A 17,574-nucleotide genomic window follows, 5' to 3' on the forward strand; every position below is an offset into this window, starting at 1 on the left:
GCTTTTAAGCACCTGCTGCTATAAAGTGTGCTAAAATTGCTCTTGTTATCACACTTAGGAACCACATTAATTATACACAGTCAGGGCTCATAGTATTGACGCATGTAAGCCCAATTGATCTCAATATATTATAGTGTGTATCAGCAACTCCTTCAATAATCTACAGTCTAATACCCTTTATGCTATTGATGTGATAAACATCTGCCAGTGCAGTGTCCTATATTGCTAGTGCCCCAGTAGATAGTATAGCAGGATTAACTGCTTGTACCCCAGTCAGTAGTATACCAGTGTGCACACTAATGATATATGCACTGTTTCCACGTGTCATTCACAAGTCTATTCAGGCTTCAGAATGAGCATGCATATGGTTATCATATAGGTAAAATATGTCTAATAAGCTTACCATCTTCGGAATGTTAGAGAATTAATATAACTTTTTATTTTTTATTATTAGTCAGTTTATTTTTATTTTTTGTAAATTATTTCAAAATATTGCTTGACCTTTTTTTGTTTTTTTCCCCTCAGCTCACTTGAAAATTGTTATAAAGGAGAAAAATGTCTAAAAGCAATTACAGGGTAAGACCATTTTCCTTACTGTGTAAGGTGCAGAACTAGGTGTCCTTTTAGTTGCTTTTTATTTTACCCTTGTATGCCTTTACTGCCATGTTTTACTAATCGCACTGTGTAACCTATGTAATGCGCCCAACATGGCTGCCTCACCTGGTACTCTCTTGTGTAGAATATACAATGTATGGTTCTGAACTCTCCTAATATTTTGTCACCCCAAATATGTGTTATTTCTTCACCTTTTGAGAGGATTCATTAATAAAATAAAGGCCGCTTCAAGCAAAATATATTTAAAAAATAAATGTCTATTTTTATTTTAAGTAAAATGTAGCCTATTTTTTCTTCTTGTTGTTCTTCTTCTTCTTCTTCTTCTTCCTCTTCTTCTTCTTCTTCTTCTTCTTATTATTATTATTATTATTATTATTATATTGTAATTATTATTATTATTTACTCTGCATTATAAAGTAGGGAATTTTGGACTAAGATTGGTCCAGAAATCTTACAAACTTGTCCTATATGAGGAACAAGATGGCAGAAGCCTCATGACTCATGAAGAGTCATCCTTCAGCACTCAGGGAAAAAACCCCTTGTGGAGGAAACCTCTGGGGACCCATGGCTGAAGGACTGCCCGTCCCTCTAGGCATTAAGAGACTATGCAAAGTTTGCCCACACCACCCGCCCACCTACTAACCTTGCATAACTCAGTCATCCATTCTGACACCTAAAATCTGCTATTTTGACCTATTACCCGGCCGGTGAAGAACGCACCTATAGTCGATGGTGAGAGAGTGAAAAAAAGAGAGCAAGAGATGGGGGGAGGGGGACAGTCATAACCACCATAGCACTCGTCTCTGATGCTCACAGGGAGTTACAACTGTACAAATGTAGCCAATCTCATCGTGGCTACATCATACCGCGATTGCACCTTGTTAGGCACGACCGCGCCGCGTAAGTCTGGACATCTAAGATGTTTGTGTGGCCATTTGGCATGACTGGGAGCGGCAAATGCCGCAGCTCGGCATGGCTAGGCACAGGTGCGCATAGCTGCGTAGACGGTGCACGTTTACCTCAGATGTAGCCATGATCAGAGTGGCTACAGCTGTATATAATATTAGATAAAAACAAAAGTATTGACACAATATAATTCTCTTACACCTCTGCAAATTAATAGAAATGGAACATACTGCAAAACTGGCACACTGGGATTTAGGCAGGCAGAGAGTAAAGAATTTACCTTGCAACATTATAGGCTCACCAAACAACTCCAAGGAGATGTCATAGGTGCAGCCGGACATAAAGGATTTAATTAGGGACATTATAGGCCCATCTAGACAGCGCTCTTCAAATATCTCCAATGACCCATTTGCAGGCGCTTGTGGTTGTTAAGTAACAGCACTGTCCCTGTAGGTGTGAGATTTTGTTTTTATCCAATATTATGCTATCCCCAAGGTCATAAGTCATATATTATAGTAGTCATGCTAAAAGTTTGCCGAAGCTTTGAACTAAGCTACCCTTATCTTTGTTCAGTCACTAACCTTCTGCTGGTGTGCTATGCCGTCCCAGGCCTCAGGAGGCATATGCAAGAGACAGCACAGCCCTGATATAGGCAGTTGCCATTATGACATCAGAGCATGACCTCACACACCCCAACACTCTCCTATAGAATGTTATCTCCTGCGGTGCCCTCTGGCATAAATCCAACAGAAACCAAAATGAACAAGCAGCAACACTCGGAGACTGAGTTATAAAGTCAATGTATTAAAACACATAACATTCCAACGTTTCAGGGCACACCTTGACAAAGGGGCAGTTGTGCAGCAAAATGTTGGAATTTTATGCACTTACTGTATGTGTTTTAATACATTGACTTTATAACTCAGTCTTTGAGTGCTGCTTTTTTCATATTGGTATATATATATATATATATATATATAATGTCCCTGCGGCTTGAGCTATATCGGCAAGACCGAACGAAAGTTCAAAGAGCGAATGTCCGCACATCGGTCTGCCATTCGCAATGCCCTAGATACGGGCAATAGTGAGCAGCCGGTAGCCAGGCACTTTGTGCAGTTTAAACACCCAATAAATAGTATAAGGTATAGGATGATAGACCATATCCCTATAGATTTGAGAGGAGGCAATAGAAGTGCTAAACTTTTACAACTTGAAACTAAATGGATTCTCCGCCTCGGGGTAATACACCCGCGAGGTCTAAATGAATCAATTTCTTATACTTGCTTCCTAAAATGACGTAATTATTAGGTCCATTTACTATTTGTATAGAAATCTTTGAGTTATCTAAAATAATGTGGTTATGTCCGCTATGTATCCAATGAGTTTGATGTGGACTGTATTGTTTTAGGACGCACAACTTCTTTCTGCATGTTTTACTTGGTAGTCATGGTGATGGGTACGTCACACGGCGCCGTCAAGCAATGACGACGTCACTGCCTGCGCGGCTCGGCGGGTGTGTGGTCCCGGGACGAGCTGGCGGGAATGCACAATGGTGATACTATAAAGGTATGTACTTATTCTTATTTGTTATTAAAGCCTGACGACAGTAGGTTGGTCTACTGAAACGTTGCAAACTACAAATCTTGCTGTGGATTTATTAAGCCTAGAGTGCCGCATCCTTGTCCTGTATATAATATATATATTTATATGGTTAATGAACCACCAACACTCACTCTCGTACAAAGGTTCAGCTTGCTTGGTGCCTTCAGCAAAAGTAGTGGTAGGCAATGAAAGAATGTGGCACACCAATACTTACTTTTAAATAGAATATATTAAAGATCATAGCATGTTACATTCACTGACGTTTCAATGCCCACCAATGTTTTCTTCAAGGTATACATGCACTGACAATACAAAAAAAAAGTGTACATGCACTGACACTGTATTGTCAGTGCATGTACAGTATACCTTCAGGAAAATGTCGGTTAGCGATGAAAGATCAGTGAATGTAACATGCTATGAGCTTTCATATATTCTATTGAAAGGAAGTCTTGGAGTGCGCAATCTTTCAATGCCCCATAATATGTGACGGAACCCACAAAATATTTCGCTCAGCGCGATCACTGCTGTAAGTTAACTTTAGTGCATAGCGGGGATATTTTTTATTCAAAATGAAAATATCAATCGCTTTACCACAGTTATTAATACATAGGCCTTTTAAGATTTCATAATCCTTATTATACACAGAGTCCCCCCAAAAATGTAAGGGAATGGACCAGTTCATTCACACTTGCTGACAAGCAGTATTCATAAACGTTAGCCCTCTGTACCATACATTCACAGTATGTGGGAATGCTTATTAAGGACATGCTACACTTTCCTTCAGGTAAACTTGGAGTCTCTGTAAGTAACACACTTCTAACGCTCTGTTGAAGCGAAGGACAAGTACCAAGTTTTTGTCTACAATGGTAACTAGCGTTTATCACCTCTCTTCTGTACAAGTCCTGATAGTTTGTTACAAAGGAGAATTGTTTGCTGCAATGATTCCAAGTATTTAAGCATTTTTTTACTGGATACCTGGCGAGATTAATATTATGCTGCTCAGAATTTGTTTGCAAAGGACTCCTGTTTGCTCTATGGCCAAAATCAATATTTTTAATAAATGTTCAGGTTCTTCCGCCTAACAGAAAATGTAGCGTTACTTGTGACCAGAGGTGCTGCAATGTTTAGCTGTTGGGCAGGGGGGGTGCAGAAAAAAATGACAAGTTGGCGCCCCCCCCCCCCCCCCAAACCTCCCCACCCCCATCCCCACAGCGGGTGAGAGATTACCTACAGTACGGACGACTCCTCCTGTAGCCTGCTGCTGTGTCCCATGTCCTCCTAGCCGGCTCTCCATAGATGCATTACTGGGAGGAGGCAGGGATATCCCAGCAGGCTCAGCATGGCCATGCCTCCTCCCAGTAATGCATCTGTGAAGAGCCTAGAACAGCACGTGGGGAATAGCAGGCTGTGGCAGGACACTTTTTATAGCAGGATTCTCCCGTAGGGATCCGGGGGTAAGTGCTCCCCCTCACCCATGCCTGTGCATCTGTCTGGTTTGGAGGGGGCATGCTGCCCCCTTGCCCCCCCCCCCCCCCATTCCCAGGGCCGGCTCTACCATTAGGCAGCTTTAGGCGGCTGCCTAGGGGCGCCAGCCACTGGAGGGCACCACTGAATTCATCTAGCAAAAAACCGAAGGATGTGTCTGTATGCGGGTTAGTAATGAACTTACAGATGGCGGGATGGAACACAATAAGGAGCGTACATATATATGTATGTATACACATACAATTAAAGGGGTGTAGGTGGCATACTGGCGGACGGGATGTTGCATTCAGAATCCAGACAGCCAGCATCCTGAATGTTAGTATGACGGTGAGGGTTAGGGTTAGGCTGGCGTGATGGAGGGTTAGGGTAAGGGGTAAGGTTAATTCATTTCATTCCCATTTTGGAATTATGGTGGTCAGGATGCTGCTGTCTCTTTCGTGGCGGTGGCATCCCGTACCCAACCCCAATTAAATATCCCCACCAGACCCCATATACAGTATTATAAAGAGTATATAAAGAATAGATGGCACTCAAGGACTTTTTAAGTGAAAGTATATTATGAACAAAGTCACAAAAACTTTAAAAGTCCTTGAGCGTTGTCCCTTTTCTCTGTATACTGTATGTATAATGATGCAATTCACCCCAGCCCACCTAGTGGCCACCTGCATCTCCCCTCAAAGAGGTGGTGGTGCGGTGGGATTTGCAGGTTAGGGGGCACTAGGCTGAAGATTTGCCTAGGGTGCAGCGAGACCTTGCACCGGCCTTGCCCATTCCAAAGCCTCTGCTTGTGACCTAATACTAACAAATGTGTTACAATCAGGATGCACAGCCTTCTGCTTCTTGTACACTATTATAATTAAGCTTGTACACATAATAATTTATTGTGTTTGTTGTATATTTAGAATATGTTACCACATTGTAGAAAATAAAGACAGTGTATCTGTATAATAATCGATGTTGACATGTCCTGAGATGGACATGTGCAGTAGGGGCCAGATTCAGGTCCTGTCGCTATAGCGGTGCATGCCGCACAGTACTGATGTACTTTGTGCATGCGCTGGACCTGTACTGTGCAAGTCCAAGATAAGTCTGTGATGTCGGTCACACTACGTCATCATGCTGTCAGTGATTGACAATCTGATGCCATTTTTGGGTGGGGAGGGGGAGGAAACGGCATCAGTTTCCCAAAACGTAGGCGTGTCACAGCTATTGCTGGGGAGGGACAATGCCAAGATCTCTGTCCGAGAACAGAGAATTTCTTGCCTCTTTGTTATTGCTGCGTCGACAGTCTTGTGCAACACCACGGGTCACAAAGCTCGGCCGATGGTGTTGCAGATTACCTAATACTGCGTCCTAGAATGCATTATTGTTATTAGAGAGTCTATCAACACACAATAAATGACACAAATTATTTTTGGTATAATAAGTACATTTATTTGAAATAATTCATTGCAGGAAATAATGCCTTGTATGTAGATATATTCCTGCATTATATATCTGTACACATTTAAAATCATATATATATATATCTATATCTATATCTATCATAATACATCACAATATATGTTAAATAATGCCTAATGCTAATTATAAGGGTATTAGAATCTCCAAACTTATACTTTACTAATATTACATATGTGCAATAGGATATATACTCAGGAGAGATATACGGAGACTGAATTGCTGCATATAATTCCTATATCTAGAATACTCTTACTGATTAGTATACAGATCGTGGGGCTCCACACACTAGTCCTGTCAATTGAAACACTACTACAATGCAGGTGATTGTATAATCGTTAATCTAGCTGCTGAATGATGTGGCAACGGATGGGATGTTTGAAAATCTCCCACCCGCTAATATGATTGGAACAGGAGTGTCTAGTACATTCCTAGTGGCTCCCCTACCCTATATAAAGAGTAAAGAGGCAGACACTGCACGCTAGAGCCCTGATGAAGCTCTAACATAGAGCAAAATGCGCATAGGGGATTGCTGTACGCCATCTCTCTGAAATATAATTATTATGTATATAATGTGATAATCCACCCAATAACCTGTCACTAATGTCTTAATGTGTATGTGATTAACTAGAGTACGGGGGACAAGTTATATAAAGCCTTGTACCGGCAGATCATTATTATAGCTGAAAGCACATATGCTACCTGACTCCATTGTATTGAGGAAAATACTGTTATGTACCCAAGCATTATTAGACATATTTTACCTATATGACGATATGTATGCTCATTCTGAAGCCTGAATAGACCCGTGAATAACATTTTCTAACTGATAAGGAGGTGGACCTTATCCTAAAATTATACCAGAGATATAATTATAAAAATAATAGACGGCACACAACGTTGATTTTAATACTGTTTATTATTTTTCACATGTACAGATATTCTTTCTGTTATTTTTCTTTTCATCACATATTTCTACTTTCCAACTGTTTTTATATATTTCGCTTTTTATGACCTCATGTATAGGTCATGGTAATACTTAATGTGGGACAAGAAATAAAGGTTATATATCTCACGTAGGTATTGGTATTCCATAAAATTTAAATAAAGGAAATTGTACACATTTTCTATATGTATGGGATGGAGTGCACCCAGTTGAACTGATCCCTACCACCTGTCTTGTTTAAAAACAGACAGCCATAGAGGTAGGAAGGCCCTGCTCGCAAGCTTACAATCTATAGGGAAATAGGCATTGATACACAAGGATAGATGCTACCTATTGCATAATGGTCTACCAGATTGCTACGTTCTTAATGGGTTGTATGATATGATCACCCCGCAATGTTGGCCAAGGGTCAGGAGGGTGTGAGAGTAAAGAAAGACAAGATATGTGATGTTATGTGTACTGTACAGAGAGGATGTAATTAGATAGGGAAGCACTGAAGGTTATGTGGGTGGGTCTGGAATTTGATAGGCTTGTCTGAAGAAGTGAGTTTTCAGGGAACGTTTAAAGGTTTGAAGACTAGAGGCAAGTCTTATTGTGCGTTTGAGGGCATTCCACAGATTGAGTGAAGCCCGGATAAAGTCTTGTGACTTTGAGTGTGAACAAGTAATGCGTGTGGAGGAGAGACGCAGATCTTGTGCAGAGCAGAGAGGTTGGGTAGTGAGATATTTTGAGATGAGTGAAGAGATGTATTTTGGTGTAGTTTGGTTAATAGCCTTGTATGTCAGTAAAAGTATTTTATATTTAATACGGTAGAATACTGGTAACCAATGGGGGCACTGACAGAGCGGATCTGCAGACGATGAACGTCTAGCAAGGAATATTAGCCTCACAGCTGCATTCAAAATGGATTGTAGTGGTGAGAGCCTATGTTTGGGGAGACCGGTCAGGAGACTATTACAATAATCATTGTCTGGAGATTATCTGGAGATAATGAAAGCATGGATTAGAGTTTTTGCAGTGTCTTGTGTAAGATATGGTCGTATTTTGGATATGTTTTTTAGATGTATGTAACATGATCTTGAGACAGATTGAATGAGGGGAACAAAGGACAGCTCAGAGTCAAGAATGACACCTAGGCAGCGAGCTTGTGGGGTTTGGATGATTGCAGAGCTCTCAACAGTGGTAGAGATATCACACATGAACAGTAGCTGAGAGAAGCCAAATAGAGTTCTTGGAAAGGATGACAGGGAAAGCAGAGCTCGGGGTGGGGGTGGAGGGGGGGGGGGGGGGGGGGTGAGGGGGGGGGGGATTTTGCCCAGTATAAAGTTATATGTCTGAAATTTTCTGTATTTCCTTATCTTAAGGCACCTTTGTGAACTGTGCAACCCTTTTAGTCTTTATATTTCTGGTACTTTTTAAACAGTTCAAATCTTTATAAAATGTGTACCTCCGCCTATCTATTACAAACCTTTTGTATTGTTATGATAGCTATAGTTGGGTATCCTCTATACCTGTATATTAGACTGTATAAGTGTTGACATCACACCTTTTGGTTAAATATATCTAATTTTACCTAAATTTATTTATCTGACATATAGAACGTCACTTTGAAACATATCTGTTACTGTGTAAATCCCTAGAGTGATGGTGTTTATATATAATTTTTCTGTAGGTTGCTTACCACTTTCAGACTACTAAATTGTCTGTTGAAGTTAATGAGCCACCTAGAGGAACTATTAAGAGTTCAGCATTATACTTCATTATTACCTTTTTGGTATGTATAATTTTGCCACCTCCTCGTCTTATATATATTTATTTATCATTAGATACCTCCTTTAATCACACCTCATTCCTCCTTTAGGTCCAGCACCTACTGTTGGCCATTTTTTATAAGAATAGCGCTTTTAAGGACTGCTTACCCATGTGATGAATATCTGAGTCAACTCTATTAATGTTTTACTTCAATTAATGTTGAATTGGTATGTATAAATTACTGTCACCTGCTCCTCATCCATGTATATATATCTTATGTATATGTTAATTTTAATGTTAATATACTTTATATATTAGCTTTTAGATTTACTCAAGCTGGCACTACTTGTCATGTATTCGTGTTGATTGTAATACCTTATACTCTTGGTATGTACTTGTCACGTCTGAGGATTCTTGTGGATCCGGATTTGGGGAAGATGATTCTGGTGCACTTGGATCTCTGAATAACAAACAAGCGGGACGGATGAAGGTCTAGCGCATTTATTATTTGGAGTAATTTAACAGGGTTCGCCAAAGACAGTTGAATAGAGATACGACTGTAGGTTAGCAGGTGGCTGAGGATACCGGAACCGTGTCCCAGTACTTTAAAGGAGGATTTCCGAAGGCTGGTCACTGCGGTGTCTGGAACAGGTAGCTAAGTAGGACACAGGAACAGATTTGGCAGTCTGCTTAAGGCTATATCAGGAGGCTTGGGTGATTTGCTGTAACAAGAACCTGACACTGGAGACGCTGCGGGAGCACAGAGATCTAGCTTCACAGATACTCTGAAGGATGTTGCACTGTGAAATTCCCTCCTCCAGGCCTTCCTGTATTATAGCAGCTGCTCGGAGCTAATTGGCCACAGGAAAGTGATAAATTGGTGAAATGTGGGCAAGACAGGCTTTTTGCCCACATCCTAGATGGCCACCGGGAACACAGCCCAGCCTGTTCACAGAAGCCCTGGCTCCACAGCAGCACTGTTAACCCCTGCTGGAGTTTCATGCTGCCAGTGTACTGAGCTACCAACCAGTGCCCTTGCCTGTCCTCCCAGTGCACCCTGCACGGCGCCAGCAGCAGCACCTCCACCAGCTGGACCTCTCCAAAGGGACCGAACAGGTAAGAGCCAGCTCCCCTGCACAGTCACCCGCCTGACCATGACATTACCCCCCCCCTCTTTAGGGTGGCCCCTGGGCACAATTTAGGCTTCTCTGGATGTTCAGAATGAAATTTGCGAACGGATGCGCGTACTCTCAGGACCGTTCCTCTTGACCATATCCTTTTCAGTCCAATAGGTACTGTAACCGACCATAACGAATTCGGGAGTCAAGTACCTTTTTAACCTCAAACTCTATTCCACTCTGGGTGAGTACTTTGGGTGGTCGTGGTAACAGTCTCCGAAATCGGTTCAAAACTACAGGTTTTAGCAAGGAAACATGGAAAGAAGAAGGAATTTTGAGGTAACGGGGTAGTTTGAGTTTATAAACCACTGGATTAATTATTCCCACAATTGGAAAAGGACCTATAAAGCGGGAGGGGGGGGGGGGGAAACTTCATTGAAGGTACTCGTAGCGTAAGTTCCTTGTAGAAAGCCAATCTTGGTCTCCTACCTTGAGACTAGGAATTGTTCTTCATTTTCTATCAGCCCATTTATTGTAACGAAGAGAAGCCTTTTGAAGATTGGTATGAACCCGATTCCAAATGTTCAAAAAAGTCTCCACTGCTGGTAAGTCGAGTGCCGGTAGACTTTGAAATGCTGGAACTTTAGGATGGGCTCCGTAAACAATGAGGAAGGGCGTAAGCCCAGTAGAAAAATGGTAAGTATTTTTGTGGGCGAACTCAGCCCAAGGTAAATGTTCTACCCAATCATCCTGAGAAGAGGGAAGGTGAATGCGTAGAAAGGTCTCCAAATCTGGATTAACTCATTCCATGGAACCGTTGGACTGTGGATGATAGGCTGTGGAATACTGCAATTTGAATTGTAAGGCTGTGCAAAGGGATTTCCAGAACTTTGCTACAAATTGCTCCCCTCGATCAGACACTATTTCGGTGGGAAGACCGTAAAGCCTGAAAATCTCGGAAATGAAATGATGGGCCAATTCAGACGCTGTTGGTAATTTCTTCAATGGTACAAAGTGGGCCATTTTGGAGAATTGGTCTATCACCACCCAGATTGTAGTGTAGCCTCTAGAAGATGGTAAATCTGTTATGAAGTCCATTGATAAATGGGACCACGGTTGAAAGGGTACAGAAAGAGGCAATAACTTCCCAGCTGGAGGTTGCCGAGAGACCTTGTGTTGGGCGCACTTAACGCAGGAGGAAATGAAGGCTTTCACATCTGCTTTCAGTGTGGGCCACCAATAGGATCTTTGCAGAAATTCCATTGTCTTGTGAACACCTGGATGACCTGAAAATCGGGAAGTGTGAACCCAAGATATGAGTTTCTTCTTGGGGAGTGACAAAAGTTTTCCCTGCAGGAGGTTGTAGATGAATGGAAGCAAAAACTTTTGCATCTAGGACGGGGTGTGTTTGAGGATGTTCTTCAGATTCAATGGAAGTAGTGGACCGTGACAGAGCATCTGCTTTTAGATTCTGTGAACCGGGCGGATAAGTCAGGATGTACAAAAAGCGGGAGAAGAATTGTTCCAACGAGCAAGACGTGGACTCAGACATTGTAGATCTTTCAGGAAGGTTAAGTTCAAGGAAAAAGGGGGGGGGGTCGCACAGACCTGTATAAATATTAATCAATGATTATCAATAAGTCACATAAAGTCCTTTCCCATGATAGGGAATACTTTTTTCTTCTGGTTTCTATAGGAAGGTTAAGTTCCGATGATCTGTATAAATGGTAATAGGGAAGTTAGCTCCTTCCAGGAGGTATTGCCATTCCTCTAGGGCTAGCTTGACTGCCAACAACTCCTGCTCCCCGATAGTGTAGTTCTTCTCGGCGGGGAGAAATTTCTTTGAGAAGTAACCACAAGGATGGAGCTTATGATCTTCGTACCTTTGAGAGAGTACCGCTCCTACCGCTTCCGAGGAGGCGTCCATTTAGAGAAAAAAGGGTTTATTTATATCTGGATGCCTTAATACTGGTGCTGATATGAATGCTTGTTTAAGCAGATGGAAAGCGGATTCTGGTTCTGGGGACCAATGAGATTGGTCTGCTCCTTTTCGAGTAAGAGCGGTGATGGGGGCTACCAGGGCCAATATTTACTAAAAAATCGAGTTTGTCCGATTTGTGTTTTTTTTTTCTAAGTCCCAACACGGGAATTCACTAAGCACAAATCTCGGCAGTGTTTGGACTATTCGGAATGGTTTGAATGACAAAGTTCAGAAATACGAATGAATAGACCATCGGTCAAACGCGGCTGTTATTTCATACAAAACGGGTATTCACTATTCATTCATATTTGGGTGTTAGTCTCTGAGTGCTCAATTGCGGTCGTATTTTTTTGCGATTTGTTAAAAAAAGCGGCAAAAAAATAGACCTGCTTTTTTCAGGTGTGTTTACATGTGTTGCAACTAACAAATCACTCACACCTGAATAAGGATGCCTATAAAAGGATCTTAGGCCCATTTCAATCCACCTACACTCAGAAATGGCAGCAGGACTGTGGGCCAGTGATATTTTGTGTGCTGTGGGATTCATCAGACTCAGACATCAGCCTGTAAGTAACCAGGGCCAACAAACTGAACATGGTCAGCAGGTTGTACAGGTTCCGCGGAGGCTGCGCAGGCCTCTTTTTTTTTTTAGGGGGCGTTTAAACTTGAAGGCATTGTCCGATGATACGGTCATACAGATGTTCCGTCTAAATCGTAACAACATTTTCCGTCTGTATGACCTTGTCAAACTGGGCCTAGACCCTGAGACTGCACGCTCTTGCTCTGTCTCAGGCCTGCACAAACTCCTGGCTGTGTTGCACTTTATGGCTACTGGCAGCTTTCAGGCTGTGTCTGGGGATGTCATAGGAATCTCACAGCCCTCATTTTCGAGAATATTAACACAGGTGATGTATACATAACTAACTCCTCTGTTTTTTGTTTGTTTTAATTTCTCGGTGGCCAGTTCTGTCCTAAAATCTCATGTTTAATTTTCTTTCAAATATACACACAGGTGTTGGCTGTTTTGCAGCCCCACATCGATGCCTCAATCTGCTTCCCTACCCAGGAGTCTCAGTGGCATGCCGTCAGGGTAGATTTCTATGAGCTGGCTGGCATACCCAATGTGCTGGGAGCCATAGATTGCACACACATTCAGCTGAGACCACCTAGGGGCAGGCAGCACATCTATACTAATCGACATCTAGAGCACTCCACAAATGTGCAGGTGGTTTGTGATGCAAATCTCAAAATAATGAGTGTTGTTGCTAGTTACCGTGGGGGCTGCCATGACGCCTTCATCCTTAGTCAGTCATCCCTCTTTGATAAGTTTGAGGACGGACAAATGCCAGATGGGTGGCTGCTGGGTATGTAATTTGATATGTGTAGGCCTGCGTCTACTTTGTCCAAATACAGGGGCAGATGTATTAACCTGGAGAAGGCATAAGGAAGTGATAAACCAGTGATATGTGCAAGGTGATAAAGGCACCAGCCAATCAGCTCCAATATGTAAATTATCATTTAGGGACAGATTGCCCGCTGCCTTTATTACCTTACACATATTACTGGTTTATCACTTCCTTATGCCTTCGCCAGGTTAATACATCTGCCCCACAGTGTGTTATTTATGTATTGCTGTATCTTAACATGAATCACGTTACTATATCTGTCTTTTAGGTGATGGAGGATATGGCTGTTTCTCTTGGCTTCTAACTCCATTGTCCCGACCTGATACCCCTGCTGAACACAATTACAATCACGCACATAAGTCCACGCGGAATGTGATAGAAAGATGTTTTGGTGTGCTGAAATCTAGGTTTCGGTGTCTGGATAAGTCTGGTGGCCTTTTGTTGTATAGTCCCTTGAAGGTGACTCAAATTGTGTTCTGCTGCTGCTTTCTTCATAACATGTGTTTGCAACAACATCTGCCACATGTTGAGGAGGAGGAGGGGGATGAAAAAAGCAGCCAGCAAGCAGAGGAATTAGAGACATCTGGTGATACTTGGAGTACAGCTGTAGGGAGGCAGGTTAGGCAAGACCTCATAAATCATTATTTTTAAGGTAAGTTTTGTTTGCTTCTTTCATTTGTTGTGTAAGGCTAAATATATGTTGCCCCATTTTTCAATTAAAAACCATTTCTCAGAATGTGTCTGTCTCCTTGAGACATACAAACATACCCTCGCTTTATGCTATACAGATGTAGCATGTGTATTGTGTTTATTTAAAAACTCAAAACAACAGATTATGAGTTGTATGCATGAAGTCTGGATAAGTGTTAATAAACTTGGATTGAAAATTTATTACAAGCACACATAATCCACATAGTAATGTATTTTGTATTTTACTTTATGATTGTGTATAATGTCCTAATGCACAGGTTCTCAAACTCGGCCCTCAGGACCCCACACAGTGCATGTTTTGCAGGTAACCCAGTAGAAGCACAGGTGTATGAATTACTCACAGACACATTTTAAAAGGTTCACAGGTGGAGCTAATTATGTCACTTGTGATTCTGTGAGGAGACCAGCAAAAAATGCACTGTGTGGGGTCCTGAGGCCCGAGTTTGAGAACCTGTGTCCTAATTAAACAGTCCTCCACATATAATATGTTAGCCTTGAGGAATACATGTGTCCCTATGTGTGATGCTCCATCGTATTTAAGGGACACAAACTTAGTCTCATCCAAAATAATTTATTTCGTAATGTTTGCTGCAGTAAACTTACTGATTTGTAAGTAAATACACAGTTTGCCACATATATACATTATTATACACATTATTTGTGTTTAAAAAAAAAAAAATTCTTTGTTTCTGCATCATGTGTAAGAAACTGATTACTCATTTTTAACACACACAAACATGGCCCAACAATAATGACATTAATTTTGGCACTGAATTATCTAAATTCAATCACAACATATTAAAACCTTTTTAGCCAACTCAATTGTGTTATTCTTGTAATGTTGTATAGAGAAGAAAGGTAAAATAGTTAACAATCCCATTGTAATTTGTATTGGCTGCAGGATATGAGAATGATTGGAATCTAGAAAGAGTAATGATTAGAAAAAAATCAAGTAGTCTGTTTACTTCCTGCTAAAGACATTCTGCCTGGCTGCCAATTATTGTGTCTGCATGAGATGAGAATGATTGGAATCTAGAAAGAGTAATGATTAGAAAAAAATCAAGTAGTCTGTTTACTTCCTGCTAAAGACATTCTGCCTGGCTGCCAATTATTGTGTCTGCATGAGATGAGAATGATTGGAATCTAGAAAGAGTAATGATTAGAAAAAAATCAAGTAGTCTGTTTACTTACTGCTAAAGACATTCTGCCTGGCTGCCAATTATTGTGTCTGCAGGATATGAGAATTATTGGAATCTAGAAAGAGTAATGATTAGAAAAAAATCAAGTGGTCTGGTTACTTCCTGCTAACATCTATGTGCAGCTCAAACAACATTTCCCTCCTCCAAAAAAATTCAAAGATGGTAAAGAATAAATGTGCGTACAAATTTCCTGTTGTTGTTTGTACCACTTATAATTAATGATGTTGTACAAATTGTCAAGGAGCTAAGTGTTATATCTATTTTGACAAACATACTCTTACTAAGTATTTTGATGTACTTCTCTGAAATTAAAAATGTGAGGTTTATTTGTTAATTTTTTTTGGGTGGCTGCTTGTCCTGCCCTTTGCCTTTACCACTGTCATGTTGGCGTGCTCTGGTGGAGCGTCTTGGTGGTGATGACACTGGCGTGATATTTGGAGTAGTCGTACCAGAACTGCTGCTTGTTTGCTGTTGGTGCATGGATCTGAGTGTTTTATTGAGGTTAGTGAGGGTGGCATTGAGTTCAAGTGTAGCAGCATTTTGATTGTCTACAATTCGGAATAAAGTTTCATTTATCTTTTGATTGTTTTGAAAAATGTTCATATAGCTTTGCTGTTGTCTGTGCTGTTCTTCCATTAGTCTGTGCTGTTCTTCCATTATGCGCTGTAAGTTGCCCATGACCTGTGTAATGTCTGCACGCATGAGTTCCATGGTATTGCCAATTCTCGTCGTTTGTTCATTTTGTCTACTCATATTTCTGGTTATTCTTCTGAGGTGACATGGTAGGCTTGCAAACATTTGTGTCTGCCTACGCAGGCAATCTTCATTAGTGGCCTGCTGTCTAGCCCAAATGTTCCAAAACACGTGATCGGGGCCTTGTGTTACTGGTGTTGTTGGGCTGTGTTGTGGTGGTGGTGTGCTTTGCTGTGGTTGTGTACTCACAGGTGCTGGGGTCCTGATTCCTTGGCTTAATGGCTGCATTTCTAACATGATTGTCTCATCCATGTCACTGTGTTGCTGTTGTTGCAGAGGGATGCTGTTACCAGGACTAGAAGCTGAAATTTAGAAAAATTATCCGTTAGCTATCCATATGTTTGAAAAATTATAACAAATCACTACACATGGAACATATGTCATTGACTGTTGCTTTAATATATCCTGCCTAGCAACATCATCACTCATAACTTAAATACATACATATGCCTGTTTGTGGCAAATGTGTCTGGTTACTTCATTGTGAAAGCAAACACTTTAGTTTTATTGTAGAGCAGACATACTCCACCATAAAAACACATTGTAATCCATAATGTGTTACCTTATAGCTTTTCAAAAACAAACATAGTAATATTTTTATATCTATTTGGCAATGTTAGGTCAAACACACATGTGAAAATTTGTTAAACAACCTTACTATTTTCCAAAATTAAACATGAGTTTCTGTTGCAGCATCTTACACACAATGTGCTACTGTATGGCTGAAGTGGACATACATATCTTTACAGGATGTGGACAAGGCCATTTTGCTAGGATTCCATTTCATGTTTTACTGACTTCGGTAAGTATATCAGATTTTGATGTGTTTTTGACTTAATGCGTTTAAGTAAAAGTTTTATTACGATCTGAAATTTATTAAATTTATTTCAGTTTGATACTCACAATCAAGATGAGGGGAGTGTGGTTCACGTCTTGGAGGTGTGTCCAAAATTTGGAGTGGGGGGACCGAACATACTGTCGATAATCTTCGTGGCGGGGTAGCCTGCTGTGGTTGGCCCTGGACATCAGACCTTGCTTTCTTTGCTGCCACATGTTTTTTTTGGTGGTGTGTTACAGAAGTCCAACTTCTACTGCTCCAGACTTCTTTTGATGGACGTAGTATTGAAAGTTAAATTTTGTTATGGCCATTCCTTTACGAACATACCCTATACTACAATGGACACTTTACCTGCTTCCGCAGCGTCATCATCATCACATGTCATGGGAGTTACTGTAGGATGACCAGTAGTGCTCTTTTCCAACACTGTAAAACCAAAATAAAATCTCATGTATTCATGCTATTGTTGATACATCCACCCATTATGCTTATAAACATTAATTCTTTAAAAATGCTTGTTTTATTTAAAAAAAACCCATAAGGACCGTAAACCAAAAAAACCACTACATAAAACAATAAACATTGTCCAATAGCCATATGCACTATGGAAAGTGCAACACAGGAAAACATGTACAGGAAACAGACATAGGACACAAGTGAAAATACATACACTAACAACCAAAAACACACACATCTTCATTTTGTAATGAAAGGAAAAAATTTACAGATGCAATATAGAAATTGCTCTGTGATGTGGCACTCCAAACACACATTACCACTATATGAGCCAAACAAAAACAA

General features: G+C 40.9%; 1 long non-coding RNA gene across 1 annotated transcript in view; it reads left to right on the forward strand.

The window, feature by feature from the left end:
- Window positions 1-3,120, forward strand: part of LOC135058132 (uncharacterized) — an 8,177-nt gene extending 5,057 nt beyond the window's left edge. Inside the window, exons 2-3 of the long non-coding RNA XR_010244626.1 lie at window positions 526-576; window positions 2,930-3,120. This is a non-coding gene — a long non-coding RNA (uncharacterized LOC135058132). The remainder of the gene's footprint in view (window positions 1-525; window positions 577-2,929) is intronic.
- The last annotated feature ends 14,454 nt before the right edge of the window (window positions 3,121-17,574 follow it).

Source organism: Pseudophryne corroboree, chromosome 3 (genome assembly GCF_028390025.1).
Source record: "Pseudophryne corroboree isolate aPseCor3 chromosome 3, aPseCor3.hap2, whole genome shotgun sequence".
Taxonomy (NCBI): Eukaryota; Metazoa; Chordata; class Amphibia; order Anura; family Myobatrachidae; genus Pseudophryne; species Pseudophryne corroboree.